The 18,033-nt window shown below is 35.8% G+C and overlaps 1 protein-coding gene across 2 annotated transcripts in view; it reads left to right on the top strand.

The window, feature by feature from the left end:
• LOC106088290 (serine-rich adhesin for platelets) overlaps positions 1–18,033 on the top strand; it is a 130,853-nt gene that overhangs the window by 99,221 nt on the left and 13,599 nt on the right. The gene's annotated exons all lie outside the window — the stretch shown is intronic.

Raw genomic sequence — 18,033 nt, 5'->3', positions numbered from 1 at the left:
TTTCAGGTAAACTTCCAAGAATAAATGAAACGACCTTATGTTCTGGAAATTCTTCTCCAAGATCCTCAAGTTTTGTTACAATTTCTAAAAATTCCGTGATGTGGTTCTCCATTGGCTGACTTTCTTTTATTCTTATCGTTGATAGTTGCCGGAGAAAATTTACCCGATTACCTTGATTAGATTTCTCATGCTGTGTTTTCGAAGCATCCGATTTGAGGTAGCGCAAAAACCAAGCATCTTTCTCAACATTGGACACAAATTTGGCATATTCATTTTGTTTAACTTGATTTTGACAAATGGCCGTGTTTACCAAGAGAACAGCACCTCGGATAAAATGTTTGCTTTCCCTTTCTGGCTTTCAAAGCAACCTCTTGTTCTGTATGATTTCCCATTCTACGTTTGGCTTCTTGCATTAACTTTTCTTTAACAATTTCCAAAGTTAGATGATCCTTTTCGGAACGCACTTCTAATGACGAAATGAAATGACCTTATGTTCTGGAAATTCTTCTTCAAGATCCCTAAGTCTGGCTACGATTTCTAAAATTCCGTGATGTGGTTCTCCATTGGCTGACATTCTTTCATTCTTTTCGATGATAGTTGCCGGAGGAGATTTACCCGGTTACATACATATATGTATAAGATTTCTCATACATCCCAATATGCTTTAGCTGTAGCCAACTTCCTTATATGAATTTTCTCGGAGTACTCGATTGAAAAACCAATGATCCTTTACTTTTCAAGCTTCATCAGGTTTCTGTTTTTCTTCATCCGTTACATGATTCCACAGCTCCCTTTCCAATAGAACCATTCTACATTCAACTTACTTACTTCAATTGGCTATGACAGAATATATGTTCCACTAGCCGAACGTAGAATTGCGTTCCAAGCGACTCGATCTTCTGCGCTCATTCTAAAATCTCTGACACCAAGTTTCGAAGTGTCTCCCACCACATGATCTTTCCATCGGGCTTTTAGTCTTGCCCTATTTGCGTGTACCACCGTGTTTGCCTTCAAAAGACTTTTTTGCTGGAGCTTCTTCATCCATTCTGACAACATAACCTAGCCAACGCAGCCGTTGTATTTTGATGCGTGTAACTATGCTATCGTCGTCATACAGCTCATACCGCTCATGGTTCATACGTCGCTTATGTTCTCCATTAACGCAAACTGATCCATATACTTCACGAAGAATCTTTCTCTCAAATACTTCAAGCACTACCTCATCTGCTTTCACAAGTACCCATGCCTCAAAACCATATAACATTAAACTTCCAGGAATGGTAATTTGATGATATTAGAAATTAGAGAGTATGTATGATGTATTTAATTCGCTCTAGCTTACGACATCTTCAAAGCAACCACATTAACTCTTTTGTGCTTGGCTGAGTGCCAATTTGACCCACATAAAAAAAGACCAAAACAAGCAAACAAACTTGTTTCATAGTTAATGTATATACATCTTTAAGTATTAAATCTATTATAACTATACGCAAATACTAATTTGCATAAATTTCCTTTTGTATGTTAAAAAAAAGACAAACAGTAAGTCAGCTGACTGAAATAGAATTACTCCAATAAAGCAAAACATTTGGTGTGTCGCTAACCCAATTTAAGCATATCATTAATTAGCAATGATCAATTTGTTTATTAGATTATGCAGTCTAACAAAAATGACTAAATTAAATGTTTTCCTAAATTAAATGTTTAAATGCCAAGCGATCCGCCGACATATTTTGTTTTTATCAATTTTGGGCAGTATGTCAACTTGTTTTCTTTTTCGCATTTATTCTTTGTTTACGTTTTCTCCTATGTTCTCCTTAAGTTCATGGGGCCTATCCACTTTATGTTTTCGCAAGTAACCTAACCTTCTATTCGTGAATCCTGCCCTTTTAGCACTCAGAGGTTTTCTCTCACTCTTTTGTCTTTGGTATCCAATTGGTTAAGTTGTTCGTAATGGATTTTAATAAAATTGACATCAATCGAAAAATATTTTTCCAGAGAATATATGTGAAAAATGAATGAAGAATTAATTTTCAATAGAAGAAAAAGAAGAAGCATAAACATATCACATTGTTGTTGGTTTTTTTTCTAAAGCATGTGTTATATGGGTGTGAATGCAAAGCCATAGGTGGGAGTATTAGTGGTGAGAGTAAGAGAAACAAATGGTGCGAGAGCGAGAGTATTACTATTTAGTTAACGATGGTGTTGTGGGGGTTTGATATGCGTTGCCATACTTGGCATGTAGGTCAGTCAATTCCTTAAGGCTCGGCTTTGGCGTGCGAGGTATTTGTATTTTTGTTGTTGTTTGCATATGTTTTGTGAGGCTGCACAACAATACAAACAATTTTATAACTACAGGTCATATGCAGTAGGTGGATTTTTTATAAAGGCGAGTTTGTGGTACATATTACGGCCAAACGGCTGAATGGATTTTAATGAAATTGACATCAAACGAAGGATATTTTTCCAGAGATGTGCAGAATATAACTGAAAATTAAATTTCCGAAAATAAAATCTATGAAAATGAGGAATTCGTTTTCATTTTCAGAAGAAGAAGCATAAACACATCAAATTGTTGTTGGTTTTTTCCTAAAGCATGTGTTATGGGTGTGAATGTAAAGCCATAGGTGGGAGTATTAGTGATGAGAGTAAGAGAAGCAAATGATGCGAGAGTGAAAGTATCACTATTTAGTTAAGGAGGGTGTTGTGGGGGTGTGGTATGCGCTTTCTTGATTATGGGAAATTAACGATAATAACGATACTATCGATATTTATATGTAGAAATATCGAAAATATCAAATGTTGCGACGATTACCGACAGTTTTTCAGCTCTAATGTGGCCCTGCTTGCTGTTCTTTGGCATGAACATCAGTCAGTAGATTAAGCTGCGACTATGGACAATGACGTTTGCGGTTTTAGAGTTGGCCAAGGTTAAATACAACTTTAGCAAACCACTTATTAAAGTAAACATTAAAAGGAGTCAAAGTAACTTATTGTGTGACCACACTATGCATTTAATGAATGAAATAGTTGTCGGAAAGTAAAAACAAGTGAAGGAAAGAGGTTGCAATATTTTTTCTTACATTATGTGATGGGTATCATATGTCTTAAGGCAAAAATTCTAGAATTTTCATCCAATTTGACTTCTAGAACTTTCATCGAATTAGACTAACAAGTTGTACAAAGATTTCTCTCATGATGATTTCCAACTGCATTTATTAACCTTGGTTTTTGTTTGGTCTGTGCATTGATATTGCTTCTATATAAATCGATCTCTTGATTTTTACTTCTCATTTTCATTTGAAATATAGGTGATGGGAAATTAACGGTAGTATCGATACTATCGATATTTATTTATTATTAAAACTATCCAATGTTGCGATTATCGATGGTTTGCCTGCCCTAGTATGAGCCATCATATCTTAAGAGAGATTAAGTTACCCTGGGTCGAGGTGGTGCAGTGTTGCCTATGTATTGAACATTTATTAACGAATTACCATACATTTTTTCCTTTCTCATGAAGAAAACTATGACGTAATGCACTTATATAGGGTTTCGGCAGACTTAGCTTCCCATATGTGTATCTTTTCTTTTTGCTGTAAATTTGAGTTTTATACCCACCACCATAGGATGGGGGTATACTAGTCTAGTCATTCCGTTTGTAACACCTCGAAATATTCGTCTAATATTCTTGATCGCCTCGACGTTCTGAGTCGATCTAGCCATGTCCGTCTGTCCGTCGAAATAACGATAGCGGTCGAACGCGTAAAGCTAGCCGGTTGAAATTTTGCACAGATACTTAATATTGATGTAGGTCGTTGGAGACTGCAAATGTGCCATATCGGTCCCGATTTACATATAGCTCCCATATAAACCGATCTCCCGATTTGACTTCTTGAGCCCTTACAAGACGCAATTTTTGTCCGATTTGCCTGAAATTTTGCATGTGGTGTTCTGTTACGACTTTTAACAATTGTTCCCAGCACGGACCAAATCGGTCCATAAACTTGCACGAAATTGAGCATGTAGTGTTCTGTTATGACTCCCAACAACTGTGCCAAATCGGTCTATAACCTGTTATGGCTCCCATATAAACCGATCTCCCGATTTGACTTCTTGAGCCCTTACAAGACGCAATTTTTGTCTGATTTGGCTGAAATTTAGCATGTGGTGTTTGGTTATGACTTCCAATAACTGTGCCTAGTACGGTCCAAATCGGTCTATAACCTGATATAGCCCCCATATAAACTGATCTACCGATTTGACTTCTTGAGCCCTTATAAGCCGCAATTTTTGTCCGATTTAGCTGAAATTTTGCATATAGTGTTCTGTTATGACTTCCAACAACTGTGCCAAATACGGTCAAATCGGTCTATAACCTGATATGGCTCCCATATAAACCGATCTCCCGATTTGACTTCTTGAGTCCTTACCGGCCACAATTTTTGTCCGATTTGGCTGTATATATAGTGTTCTGTTATGACTTCCAATAACTGTGCCTAGTACAGTCCGAACAGGTATATAACCTAATATAGCTCCCATATAAACCGATCTGCCGATTAGACTTCTTGATCCCTTACAGGAATTTTACAGGTAGTGTTGTGTTACGACTTTCAACAACTGTGTAAAGCAAGGTGCATTCGGACCTATACCTAAAACCTGATATCTCTCCCATATAAACCGATTAACTTAATTTTTTCATTCACAATAGAGGTATTTCTGAAGGTGGCCACACTTATTTATGACAAACATATCATGGCCATCCTGACGACGGATGTTCTACATAAGCCTGCACTGGTAAATTATCCAGAACTTTGTTCTTCTGGAGAGATGGCATTTTCATACAAATTTCATTGCACTGCACTAAATAGTACTAAAATAAAAGACCGCCTTTACCTTGTCCTAATGGCGTCATGACTTTCGCTTTCCACCATAGGAAAATTACGAATTTTTCCATTTGTCATGATAAAATCCAGGGAGTCTCCCAAGTTTAAGGTGTAATTTTTCTAAAATCAACATTAACAACAAAATGAAAACTGCTACATTCAATTACTTTCCAGTGAGTTTTGTTTTTTTTTTTTTTTTAATTATGATTTTTATTGCTGCCAAAGATTTATGGGCATTGCAACACCCTTGTGTTTATTTAACATTTCCCCCTGCTGCAACTCTTGTTAAAGGCCTAAAGGACTGCCACACACACACACACACGCATACAATCGCTGGGATTGTTTTTATTGATAATCTCTAACACTCGTAGTGACTGGGTAAAAAATTCATTTTGGTAACTAAATTATTGCCATAACAGAAAAAAAACACAAAAGGGCTAAATAAGAGTTTTTACTGGCATTAATATCCAGGGGCCATGATTAATTACCTTAAATGTTTGAATCTATTTTTTAGTATTTTTAAATTGTTTTCATTTGGAGCTAAATTGAATAATGATTACGCTCTTTCGGCATTTTCTTCCAAATGATTACAACAACAAAAACCAAGCAAATGAAAATTAAATCTGTGATCGATGGTTGTATGGATGGATAGTTTTCTTGGGGTATACCCTCCTTGGGGTTTCGGCCCATGCATAGCTTTTTTTGTCTTACTATCTGGAGGCGACGACAAAGTCTGAATGAACGGTGGTGGTATTAGCCGCCTGCCTCTCTTTCAGGTGTTTTGTTTGTGTCGGCGGCTAGCCTTAAAGTGTTAAAAAGGCAAATAATTGTTATGTTAAATATTTTCCATAGTCTCTGATGATGATGCTGCAGTTAAATATTTGTAGATAATTAGTGGAGCTTCATAATTATAGCCAAACTACTACTAAAACAAAATGGTGCCCAAAATTGATTTGAGCTATAAATAAACGTGTGGGGTAAAGCTGTTTAAAGACTTATTTTAGATCAGCCATTTTGGAATGGTGTTGTAAGGTGTTTGTAACTAATTTTAGATAATCCATGAAATGGAATATTTAATTACAAGCAACCCGTTGGTCCGCTTCGCTACCCCCTTTTTAGTGTAGGACTTTCAAAAACCTAGATAGTCACTCAGTTTATAAGATTACAAAGCTTTATAATAATTGCGTATAAAATTCTGTCAGAAATCTGTCCACGTTATGTAAAGCAAGTACCAAGAATAGCAATAATTGGGAAAAATCATTAAGGCTACCAATGTATATTGTCAAGGTATATATGAATCCCAAGTTTGAGTGTTTTAGCTCAATTCGTAATGAAAGTAACATTCTGTCCATTGTAGTACTGAACAATTAAAAAGGCGTTGAGTTCGGCCGGGCCGAACTTTGGATACCCACCACCTCGAGTACCTTTTGTCATAATGCGGTGAAAAATGCATAATTTACGCATACCCATAACAGCTTTATCTAAATATATCCGGACCAAATTTGACATGGATATTGAGGGGTCTCTTAAGTGCAAGTCATTGTTCAATTTTGTATAACAAAATATTGTCTTTTTGGTAGCCATATCCAAATATAGACTGATCTGAACCATACACGACACGGATGTCGAAAAGCCTACCATAAGTCACTGTGTCAAATTTCAGCGAAATCTAATTACAAAAATTCGCCTTTTATGGGGCCAAGACTTTAAATCGAGGGATCGATTTATAACACAGCTATGTCCAAAGCTGAACCGATCTGGGCCAAATTGACTGACTCACTGTCCCAAATTTCGGTGAAATCGGACAATAAATGTGCCTTTTATGGGCCAAGACCTTAAATCGAGAGATCGATCTATATGGCAGCTATATCTAAATCTGGACCGATCTGTGCCATATTGCAGAAAGATGTCGAGGGGCCTAATACAAGCCACTGTCCCAAATTTCGGCGACGTTTGACAATAAATGCGACTTTTATTGGCCCCAAAACCTTAAATCGAGTGATCGATCTATATGGCAGCTATATCCAAATCTCAACCGATCTGCGCCAAATTAAAGAAGGATGTCGACTAGGCTAACACAACTCAGTGTCTTAAATTTCAACAAAATCAGATAATAAATGTGTCTTTTATGGGCCTAAGACCCTAAATCGGCGGATCGGTCTATATGGAGGCTATATCAAGATATAGTCCGACATAGCCTATCTTCGAACTTAACCTGCTTATGGACAAAAAAAAAAAAAGAATCTGTGCAAAGTTTCAGCTCAATATCTCTAATTTTAAAGACTGTAACGTGATTTAGACAGACAGACGGACGGATATGGGAAGATCGTCTTTGATTTTTACGCTGATCAAGAATATATATACTTTATAGGGTCGGAAATGGATATTTCCATGTGTTGCAAACGGAATGACAAAATGAATATACCCCCACCCTTTGGTGGTGGGTATAAAAGTACGGTTGTTAATAATATTCTGGTCACCCAACATTTATAGCCAAGGTGTAAATTGTATCCCAATTTTGAGAGATTTAGGTACATAAAAGATAAAAAATATCTTTTAGTTGCCCAATTTATTCTTTTTAAAGTACACCACAATTAGTATATATATATATATATATATATATATATATATATATATATATATATATATATATATATATATATATATATATATATATATATATATATATATATATATATATATATATATATATATATATATTTCCTTCTTGACCCTACATGCCAAGTTTCAGACCTCTAGCTCCATCTGTAACGAAAGTACCAAATGGTACCAACATGTTTGATTTTTAATATTTCTTAGTTGTACCTACACGCCAAACTTCTGACCTCTAGCACCATCTATGAAGAAAGTATCAAATGGTACCAAATTTGGTACATGTCGCTACTACGAAATGTGTTTTCTTCGTCACCATTTTTTTATAATGCATTTTGACAGTTGTTCGGGCGAAAAATCGCAGTCAGTACTAGGCTTATATGGTACAACTTCAACTAATCCCTATGACAGTTGACATATGATCGACACGTGCCGTTATTTAAGAATATAGGGTTTCTCACACTTTTGCTTTGGCAAAGTATAAACCTCAAAAATTGCCATAGGATAGATAACAAACAAAATGTAAGCAAGCATTAGAATAAACAAAATGTAAAACCCCGTTTACACTGCTCTTTAAATCCGGATTTAATGACTCGATCATCTGTTTTCCCTTTATAAAATCAGCTGACGAGAGCCTTAAATCCGGATTTAATGAGCAGTGTAAACGGGGTTAAAGCAACCCAATAAAATATGTAGTACAAATTCGAAACCAGGATTTACTAATAGAAGGTTAGGTCACTTGCGAAATCATAAAGTGGATAGGCCCTATGAACATCATTAAGGATGTCAAGTCTGTCGATTGAAAATGTCATCAAATAGAAGAAAACGTAAACAAAGAAGGAATGTTGAAAGAAAACGTAAACAAAGAATGAATGTTAAAAGAGAACAAGTTGAGATTATGATTTTCCAAAGAATGAATGTTAAAAGAGAACAAGTTGAGATTATGATTTTCCAAAAAATTTCGCAAATTTTGCACTTTCCTTCTAATGTGGAACAAGCGATTTGAGATAAAATTAAAACTTCATTTGGCGAGTTTTCTATGGCTACCTTGAATCTTCAATTTTAAACAAATTCAAAAATTACCAATAAACTAAATTTTTACTTTTTTACTTACCTCTGGTTTTTTTGATCCATTTTGCAACTTTGAACAGATGTTTTGTAAAGGTCAGCTGTTTTATGAAAGGTCAGCTGTTTTATGAAAACCACCAATATTATGCTAAAAGTTCTAGTAGAAATTTACAGATACTTTATTTTCAAACTGTTAGAATTTGTTCTATGTCGCGCTCTCTTCTGCCGGCAAATAAAGTACGCGAACGACTTCCAGTAAAAATTTTGAATATATTATCAAAGCGGAGGGAGTCTTTAGGTTAGGTTGGAAAGAGGGTGCAGATATTAATCCGCCCCATGCCACTATGGGCATCTAACCTAAGCCAGTAATCGGCTTGTTATGCGCTCTAAAAACTATAAAGTAACTTCTAAAAAGAAAATTCTATGTTAGGACTTCCATGCTACTTACAAAATCCTTAATTGTTTTCAATACCACTCCCCTAAGTTGGTTCATGTCTGATATTGTGTATGACATGAACCAACTTAGGAGAGTCTTCGAGTTTAAAACAAATACTTTTTGCGGACAGTGCTCGGATAAAGGACGATTAAATTTGCATTTACATGCCTTAGCGATTTTTAGAGAAAACGACCATTGGTGGTTCAGTTTTATCAGTTTTATCCATCAAACAGCAATGTACGAAAAGTACTTCAGACAAGCCATAGCAAGCTGGCATCAAAGTTTCATAATTCTAGATTGCGTTAAAATGATTTGACAGACCTTGTCGCTGCGCCTTTGAATTAAGGGAGCCACCAATATTATGCTAAATCTTATGGAGTCTTTATACTTAACAATTTCGGCCTACTGTGTGCAATCTAAAATCCGGAAAGTAGCACATATAATTTTAAGTAAAATAAAAAAAAAATATTTTGGATTCCAAAAGGAATTCCAAATGAGCCAGTTACTACAAGAATCGCAAAAATTTTACACTTTGAACATTCCTCATTTGTTTTGTTCATAAAAAAGCTCTCGCATTAAGTCTTTGCTCTCAAAATATTTTTTATGTAAATTTCAATGATGCTGAGGATTAATTGAGGTACATATTTGTCTATTCTAACATATATTTCTTTAAAGCATTACATATGTTTTTTACACATGCCAAAGAAGTCAACACGCTTCCAAATAATATCCCTTAGGTCAGCTATAATTAAAAGCATTTTGTTGTTTGTCCTCTAATTTGAATTTAAAACTAACTTCTTTACGCCTATTACCACATATCCTTGAAATGTTTGGTATTCATGTTGAGCTATCATCAAAATGTTGACAACAAAACATTACTTGGCTAGTGGTTGTTTGAAATTATGCAAATCATCAAAGTTTTGTGGGACAATCTAAGCCAGTAAATTATCAGTGGGAACATAAAGGCCTGCTAAACAACCTTTTGACATTATTATACTTTCTCTCTGTTGTTGAACATTTCTGAAAACAACACCATGAAGAAAGGTATTATTATGATGATGGTCCTAATTAATTCACTGGCCACAAAAGTTTTTCGAGCAATTCCCATGCGTTCAAAGGCGTAAGATATGACGGCGGCATAGTTCGTTGAATTCTCAATACTGTTTTCAAAGTTTCCATACCCTACTTCACTACTGTGCTACAGGGTATTATAACTTAGTGCATTTGTTTGTAACACCCAGAAGGAAGAGATAAAGATCCATTGATAAGTATACCGATCGGCTCAGAATCACTTTCTGAATCGATTTAGCTATGTCTGTCTGTCTATCCGTGTTGAATTGTGTATAAACTACAGGTCGTAATTTTCATCCGATCGTCTTCAAATTTGGTACAGCCATGTTTTTCGGCCTAGAGACAAAACTTTTTGAAATTGGAAAAAATTGGCTCAGATTTAGATATAACTCCCATATATATGTTCGTCCGATTTGCTGTAATAATGCAATCAAATGATCATTTGTTAACCGATTCTCTCGGAATTTGGCAGGAAGGATTTTCTCTTGGCTCTCGATATTAGTGCTGAATTTCATAGACGGTTCAGAGTAATATATAGCTCCCACATATGTATTTCGCCCGATTTTCACTTTAGGGTTAACTGCAATCGCATTTATTGACCAATCTTGGCAAAATTTTGTACAGTGTTTTCCTCGACGACTACCACAATATCTAAGTAGTTTGCTCGAAATCGGTTCAGATTTAGATGTAGCTCCCATATATATGTTTATCAGATTTGGACTAATTTTGCAATAAAGTGCTCATTTGGACCATCAAAATTGGTTCAGAATTAGATATAGCTCCCACTTTGTACCCATAGTGTACACCCATAGAAAAAATCAAGCACGGCGTTGACAGGGTGCCCACATTCGTTCATAAAAGTGAATCAACACACAGATGTTATTAGATCAACAGCAAATATTTATAAACCAACAACAGTTATGTTGAACAAAACATCCACAGACGTTCACATTCTGACAACTTCTAGTGCACAGTTTATTTAAAGATCACGAAAAGATTTTGTGTGCCGATGAGTATCCATCCATCAATCTCATTGTTTGTTTACAAACGCCTTACCACATTTCACGGCTATACACACACAAGGTTTTAAGAGTTATTTAAACTTACACATTTCGAAAGGATAATGTCCAAAACGGTCATTGCATGAATCAACAATACTTGTTCACAAAATCATTCACGCTTGTTGACAATATTGCCAACAACGCCCGAGTATGATAATGGCAACGTTGGCGCATGATTTTGAAACATATTTTTCCTATCTGTGTATGTGTAAACTGGCACCGTCCGACTTTTGCCTTTCCTTACTGTTATTATACCTACCACCATAGGTTGGGGGTATACTAATCTATTCACTCCGTATGTAACACCTCGAAATATTCGTCTAAGACCCCATAAAGTATATATATTCTAAATCGTCTCGACGCTCTGAGTTGGTCTAGCCATTTCCGTCCGTCCGTTCGTCCGTCTGTCGAAATCACGACAGCGGTCAAACGCATAAAGGTAGCCGCTTGAAGTTTTGCACAGATACTTAATATTGATGTAGGTCGTTGGGGACTGCAAATCGGCCATCTCGGTTGCAATTTAGATATAGCTCCCATATAAACCGTTCTCTCGATTTGACTTCTTGAGCACTTACAAGCCGCATTTTTTGTCCGATTTGGCTGAAATATTGCAAGAATTGTTCTGTTATGATTTCCAATAACTGTGCCTGGTGCGGTCCATAACCTGATATAGCTCCCATGTAAACCGATCTCCGATTTGACTTCTTGAGCCCTTACAAGCCGCAATTTTTGTCCGATTTGGCTGAAATTTAGCATGAAGTGTTTTGTTAGACTTCCAACAACTCTGCCTAGTACGGTCCAAATTGGTATATAACCTGATACAAATACAACAAATTTTGCCCATGAACATTTCACTAAGGAACTCGAGCAAACTGCTCACATACGGGCAAACTTCTCACATAAGGGGCCTCCTTTTTATAACCCGAGTCCGAACAGCGTGCCGCAGTGCGACACCTCTTTGGAGAGAAGTTTTACGTGGCATAGTACCTCACAAATGTTGCTAGCATCAATTGGGAGGGGAAAACCATTTTTTCTGATAGTCTCGCCAGGATTCGAACCCAGCCGTTCAGCGTCATAGGCGGACATGCTAACCTCTGCGTTACGGTGGCCTCCATACACACGCCTAGTGGCCTCCATACATAACCTGATACAGCCCCATATAAACCGATCTACCGATTTGACTTCTTAAGCCCCTGGATGCCGCAATTTTTGTCCGATTTGACTGAAATTGCATGCGGTATTCTATAACGACTTCCAACCAGTGTTGCCACTCAAGAAAATTATTTCCTACCAAAATTGAAGAAAAATCCTACCAAACCCGACCAGAACCTACCAAATGTTTTACAAGCCGAAAATGTAGCTTATGTGTTTAAACCCACCATCGAAGAGTTAGCCATTTCCCCATTCCATTTGGAACACATCAAATTATGAATTTTCAACGCTACAAATAGATCATATAGGATCTAGACATGTCCATCCGTCTTTTTGTCGAAATCACTCTATAGGCTTACGTTTAAAGATGGCCTATATCTTGGTATAGCACCAAACTCCCGATAAGAAATTTTGAGTTCAAAAAGTCGCAGTTTTTCCACAATTTCAGTGAACAACCGCTACAAGTTTGGATAAAGCGAACTGCCGAACGATTTCAATGTCTTAGCTCTACTACCCATATTCGCTGTTACAGTGAGTTGCATGAACCTCTCAACATCTGAGTATGGACTAGATCTGACCATATTTGCATGCAGCTGCCACATAGCCCTGATTTCCGATTTAAGGCATTCAAGGCACAAAAGCCACATTTCCTTCTTAGATTTTACGAAGTTTGAAAGAAGTCTCTTAAAATTTTTACTGTTATTTGAAGCAGTGAGACCTGTTGTAACAGTATTTGGCCCCTTGACATCCATGGTTTTGTTTTGCTTTCTTAACGATTACACAGAAACGAATTTTGAGTTATCATCAAAGATTTTTTCAGATTTCCCTACCCAGAATTTTCGATGTTTGAAAGAAATCTTTTAAAATTTGTACCAGTTAAAGTCAATATCAGAACTTACGACGTTTTTACTGAAATTTGAGGCAGTCAGACCCCTTGTAACAGTATTTGGCCCCTTGACATCCATGGTTTTGTTTTGCACTCTTAACGATTACTCAGAAACGAATTTTAAGTTATCATCGACGATTTTTTCAGTAATTAACTTGGTAATTATATGAAGGAAAAACCTACCAAAAATTAAGGTCAGCCTACCAACCTACCAAGAAAATAAAAACCTACCAATTTTGGTAGGAACCTACCAAAAACGACAACACTGTTTCCATTAACTGTGCCAAATACGGTCCAAATCAGACACTAACCTGCTCCCTGCTCCCATGTAAATTTTTGCTACATATCAAAATATGTAGAATAAAATAATGCCCTTCAATTACGTAATTTATATAAAATTGAAGAACATTATTTATGGTTACTTAATTTTAAAAAATTATTTTTATTGACATTTTTTGACTAAATATTTTCAATGAATTAAAGGTGCAATAAGATAGACATATTTCTGTAATTACGCAATCCCGTTAGAAATTCGCAACCCTTATTTTTATTCCAATGCAAAGCTATCTAAGTCTTATGGCAAATGTATGCTTATCCATAATAATTGGTGACACAAATTACTGATCATTAAACGGAAAACATAAAATACTTGAAATATATTTACTCTGAATGCTCTCAATGACGATACAACTACGATTTAAAAGTCAAACATTAACTGCTGATGGTGGTGGTCTCAACAACGTTATCGTGACATTTGACGGATGTGTTATTGCGGTATGTCAGGTGCCATTCAAATGTCAAATAATATGTAGGGCTCTTTTTCCTGTCTCTTTTATTTGGTGTTTATTTTTATACTTTCATACAAAGGAAATAAATGCTTGCATAAAAATGGCGTATCACATTGCAGTAAGGTGCATTTAATAGACTCTACCCTCCTCTCGCCCATCAATCGCACATAAACATACCAAAGTGAGCATTCATACAAAATTATACCCATTTCTCTCTCCCACTCTGACTCTCGCAAGCAATTTGCCCAGCCATTAAGGTTTGCTAATTTCAATTATCCATACTTACATGCACGCCTCAACATAAAACATATGTACTTATACTGTAGTTAGGCACGACAAGTAAATAATAAATAATATGCTGTGCTATAGATAGGTATGCTTGTATGTATGGCAGCAGTTACATCAATTAGGGGATGTTTGAAATTATCAAATTATGTGAACACAAACTTGCAAGAAAACTATGTCTACCGTTAAACTACACTCCTCCCATTGGCTGGCCTCACAAGGTAGAGTAAGTAAACCCACGGAGACGACGACAACCACTTTAATCAGCTGTAATTGATTGTAGGCATATGTATGTACTTACTTAAATATGTAGGTGTATGCTGCTTTTGAGCAGGAAAAAAATTAAGGGTTGCCATAGCACATTTAATGAGGTGTTAGAACTTTCCCATTTATTTTAGAAAATTGTAGTATTCAGAGAAAATTACCAAAAAAAATAGCCAAGAGCGAAGGAGGGAATAACCACAGTTGAAAAAATTTTCTGATGCTTTCGCCATGTTTTGAATTCAGGCGTTCAGGGTCAAAGGCGGACGTGTAAACCTCTGAGCCTTCCAATCCAATCTTGACCGTAACAAAAGATTTTAATGTACTTAGGTATAATTCTCATACATTTTTTCTATGGCAAATTTTTATTGAAATTCGACTTTCAGGTTAAACTTTGGTTTCTTTTGTTTAGTGAAAAAACTGTCGAATTAAAATTAAAAATACATTTTTTCATCCGAGTCAAACAATGGTAGATTCGGATCTTTTTCAACATCTACGAAGAGACCTGACAATGTCCCTTCATCTACAAGATATATTCATTTACAGATAGTGGCAGTTGCCCAACAACAAAATATTGAGTGCACTATCTGTCAAAAGCAGTGATTAGTGCAACTCTGATTTTGTGTATGTTCGTTGTTTGGGTGTGTTATAAGTCTTAACTATAATACACACACAACCAAAACTCGTTGACAGATAGTGCACTTCGCGAGATAAATTGTACTCGGCTGCTTACGGTACACTACCTGCACTGACTGTACATTTTTTTGTCCTTTTTTTTTGAAAATCAAAGTTACTCCAAGTAATGAGTAATCCAAGTTACTCTTTTTGCACATTACCCTCCCTCCATACAAGCAGTAACAAAAAAACATTTGGAGTATTTTAAAAGTGAGTCGTGAATTTCCCAAATTTTCTTGAAGAAATCACTTCAGTTATGAAAACCTTTTAGAAACTTTGTCTTTGGTAAAGGGTAGCTTTTACGCGAAAATTTAAAACTTTTTTAAATCGAAAATGTTTTGCTTGCAGCAAAATATGACTTGTTACACTTAAAGAGAATTTGTTTATAACATGTGTCTATTACACTTGGCAGAGAGCTTAGCTAAAGAAAGATTTATTTTTGTTTTTTTTTACATTGAGTAAAGTTAAACCACTACCAGTAATTTTGGTAGAATTGCGTTCGTGTCAGAGCTGGCAAAACATCGATGGCACTATCGATATTTAGTTTTTTGACTGAATATCGGTTGATATTTTTCCGATGGATACTATCGCAAAAGTTAAATTTGTTGCAAAACTAAAAAAAAAAGCCATCCGACACTGAATGTATCCTTTAAGATACATTGGGCCTAAAGAGGGCGCAATTTTCATCTGATTAGGCTAACCTTTTGTACAATGATTTCTCGCATGACTTCCAGCGGACTTTTTATACCTTCTATATAAATCGATCTACTGATTTTTACTTCTCGTTTCCGTTTGAAATATAGGTGATGAGAAATTGACGATAGCATCGATACTATCGATATTTACTATTGAAACTATCGAAAATATCGAATGTTGCGATTATCGATAGTTTGCCAGCTCTAGTTCGTGGCAAACGATTATCGGAGAGTGATAATTTTTTAAATATATTCAAAGGTCGAAACAATTCTCGTATTAACAATGCCACAAACAATAACCCCGCACGAAACGTCGCCACTCTGTAGGCAACAAGAATTTCTACAGCACATAGATTGTTCGACAATTGTCTTGAGAAATATCCATCCTTTGTATTCGTCACAAATTCTTGCAATTTTACCGTAAACATAGTACGAACGTTTTCCATAAAAGAAATTATCTTGCCGAGAATGTCGTTTTTTGTTATTATTTATGGAGTATACTAACTTCGTCATACCGTTTGTAACGTGTCAACTTGATTGTCTTGAAAATCTAAGTTGATATAGCCATGTTCGTCAATCTGTGTGTCGAAGGCAATCTAACTTTTGAACGAGTAAAGTTAGGCGCTTAAAATTTTGCACAAATACTTCTTATAAAAATAGGCCAAACGGTCCATGTTTTGATATAGCTCCCGTATAGACTGATCTCTTGATTTGATTTCTTGAGCCTCTAGAGGGCGCAATTCATATTCGATTTGGCTGAAATTTCGCTGGTGATGTTTTGTTTTGATTTTCAATAACTTTTGCAAAGTATGATCCAAGTCGGCAGATGTTTTGGTATAGCTCCAATATAAACTGATCTCTCGATTTGACTTCTTGAGCCTCTAGAGGGCGCAATTCTTATGGGAAATTTTGCACATGATGTTTAATTTTGATTTCTGTGCCAAGACATATAAACCGATTTTCAGATTACTATTGTTGGGCGCGCAATTTTTATCCGCTATGACCTCCAACCACGGTGCGAAGTACGGTCCCAATCGGTTCATAACCTGATATATGTACATAAATGCCATATATGTATACCGATAGCCCGACTTGACTACAAGAGCTTCTAGAGGGCGCAGTTTCTATCAGATTTGGCTAAAATTTTGAACGTGGGTTTTTATGACTTCTAATAGACATGACAAGTACGGTGCACATCAGTTGTTAATTTGATAGAGCTATTTTATGTTTGAAAAAATTATAAAAAGGGTAGGGTATATCAGATTCGACACGACCGAACTTAACGTGCTTTTACTTGTTTTTTTTTTTTTTCTCTTTTTTAACCTATTTTACAATTTTTGTTACATCTTTTTCTGTTTAATTGTTGGCATCACTGGTCGTTGCAAGTGTCTGTTCGCATGTTTTATTATCAATTGCATTAACCCATAATTATGGATTCAACATTTTTTAGCAATTACCCTTGCACTATTCGTTGGCGTAATCTACCTACGCTTAAGTTCTCAAAGCGCAAGTTAACATGGGAGCAGTGTCATTCGTTGTGTTTTTCAATTTGAAACAGTTGGGGTGGCAAAAAGAGAGCGCAAATATTTAGCAACTTTATCATTGGCCGTGTCTTATCTTAAGATTCAACAAAATTCATATAGACTAGTTTTGAAAGTGTCTGCCACCTCTAATATCTCATCGATTTGCATGAAGTGGCCAAATGAAAAGTTTGCCTGTTAACCGCAATTTGTAACAATTATAACTAATAGTAAAAACTAACGCCTTTTTTTATATTTTCTCATCTCTTATATTAGTTATCAACGTGTTTGTTATCCTTCTTCTTGATTTCATTTGCACAAAACACAATTTGTAAAATAATACAATGTTTTTTCTTATCTATATATTCATTGATTTAATAGAGTTGCCAACTTTTAAGTTTAACACTTCTAACGGTAATTTGCAAGACTATAACAATATACTAAGGTACACCAATAGAAGGTACCGGAAATCGATCAAGCGACTTGTATGCATTTTTTAACACTATTCGTCATTGTTTGTTTTCATTTTGTATAAGGGTTGCCAACTTTGATGTTTAACACTTCTAACGGTAATTTGCAAGAATATAACAATATGCCAAGATATACCAGTAGAAGGTAGGTAGGTATACTAATAGG

The sequence above is a fragment of the Stomoxys calcitrans genome, chromosome 2 (genome assembly GCF_963082655.1).
Source record: "Stomoxys calcitrans chromosome 2, idStoCalc2.1, whole genome shotgun sequence".
Lineage (NCBI taxonomy): Eukaryota > Metazoa > Arthropoda > Insecta > Diptera > Muscidae > Stomoxys > Stomoxys calcitrans.
This window is presented reverse-complemented; position numbering and strand designations above follow the sequence as displayed.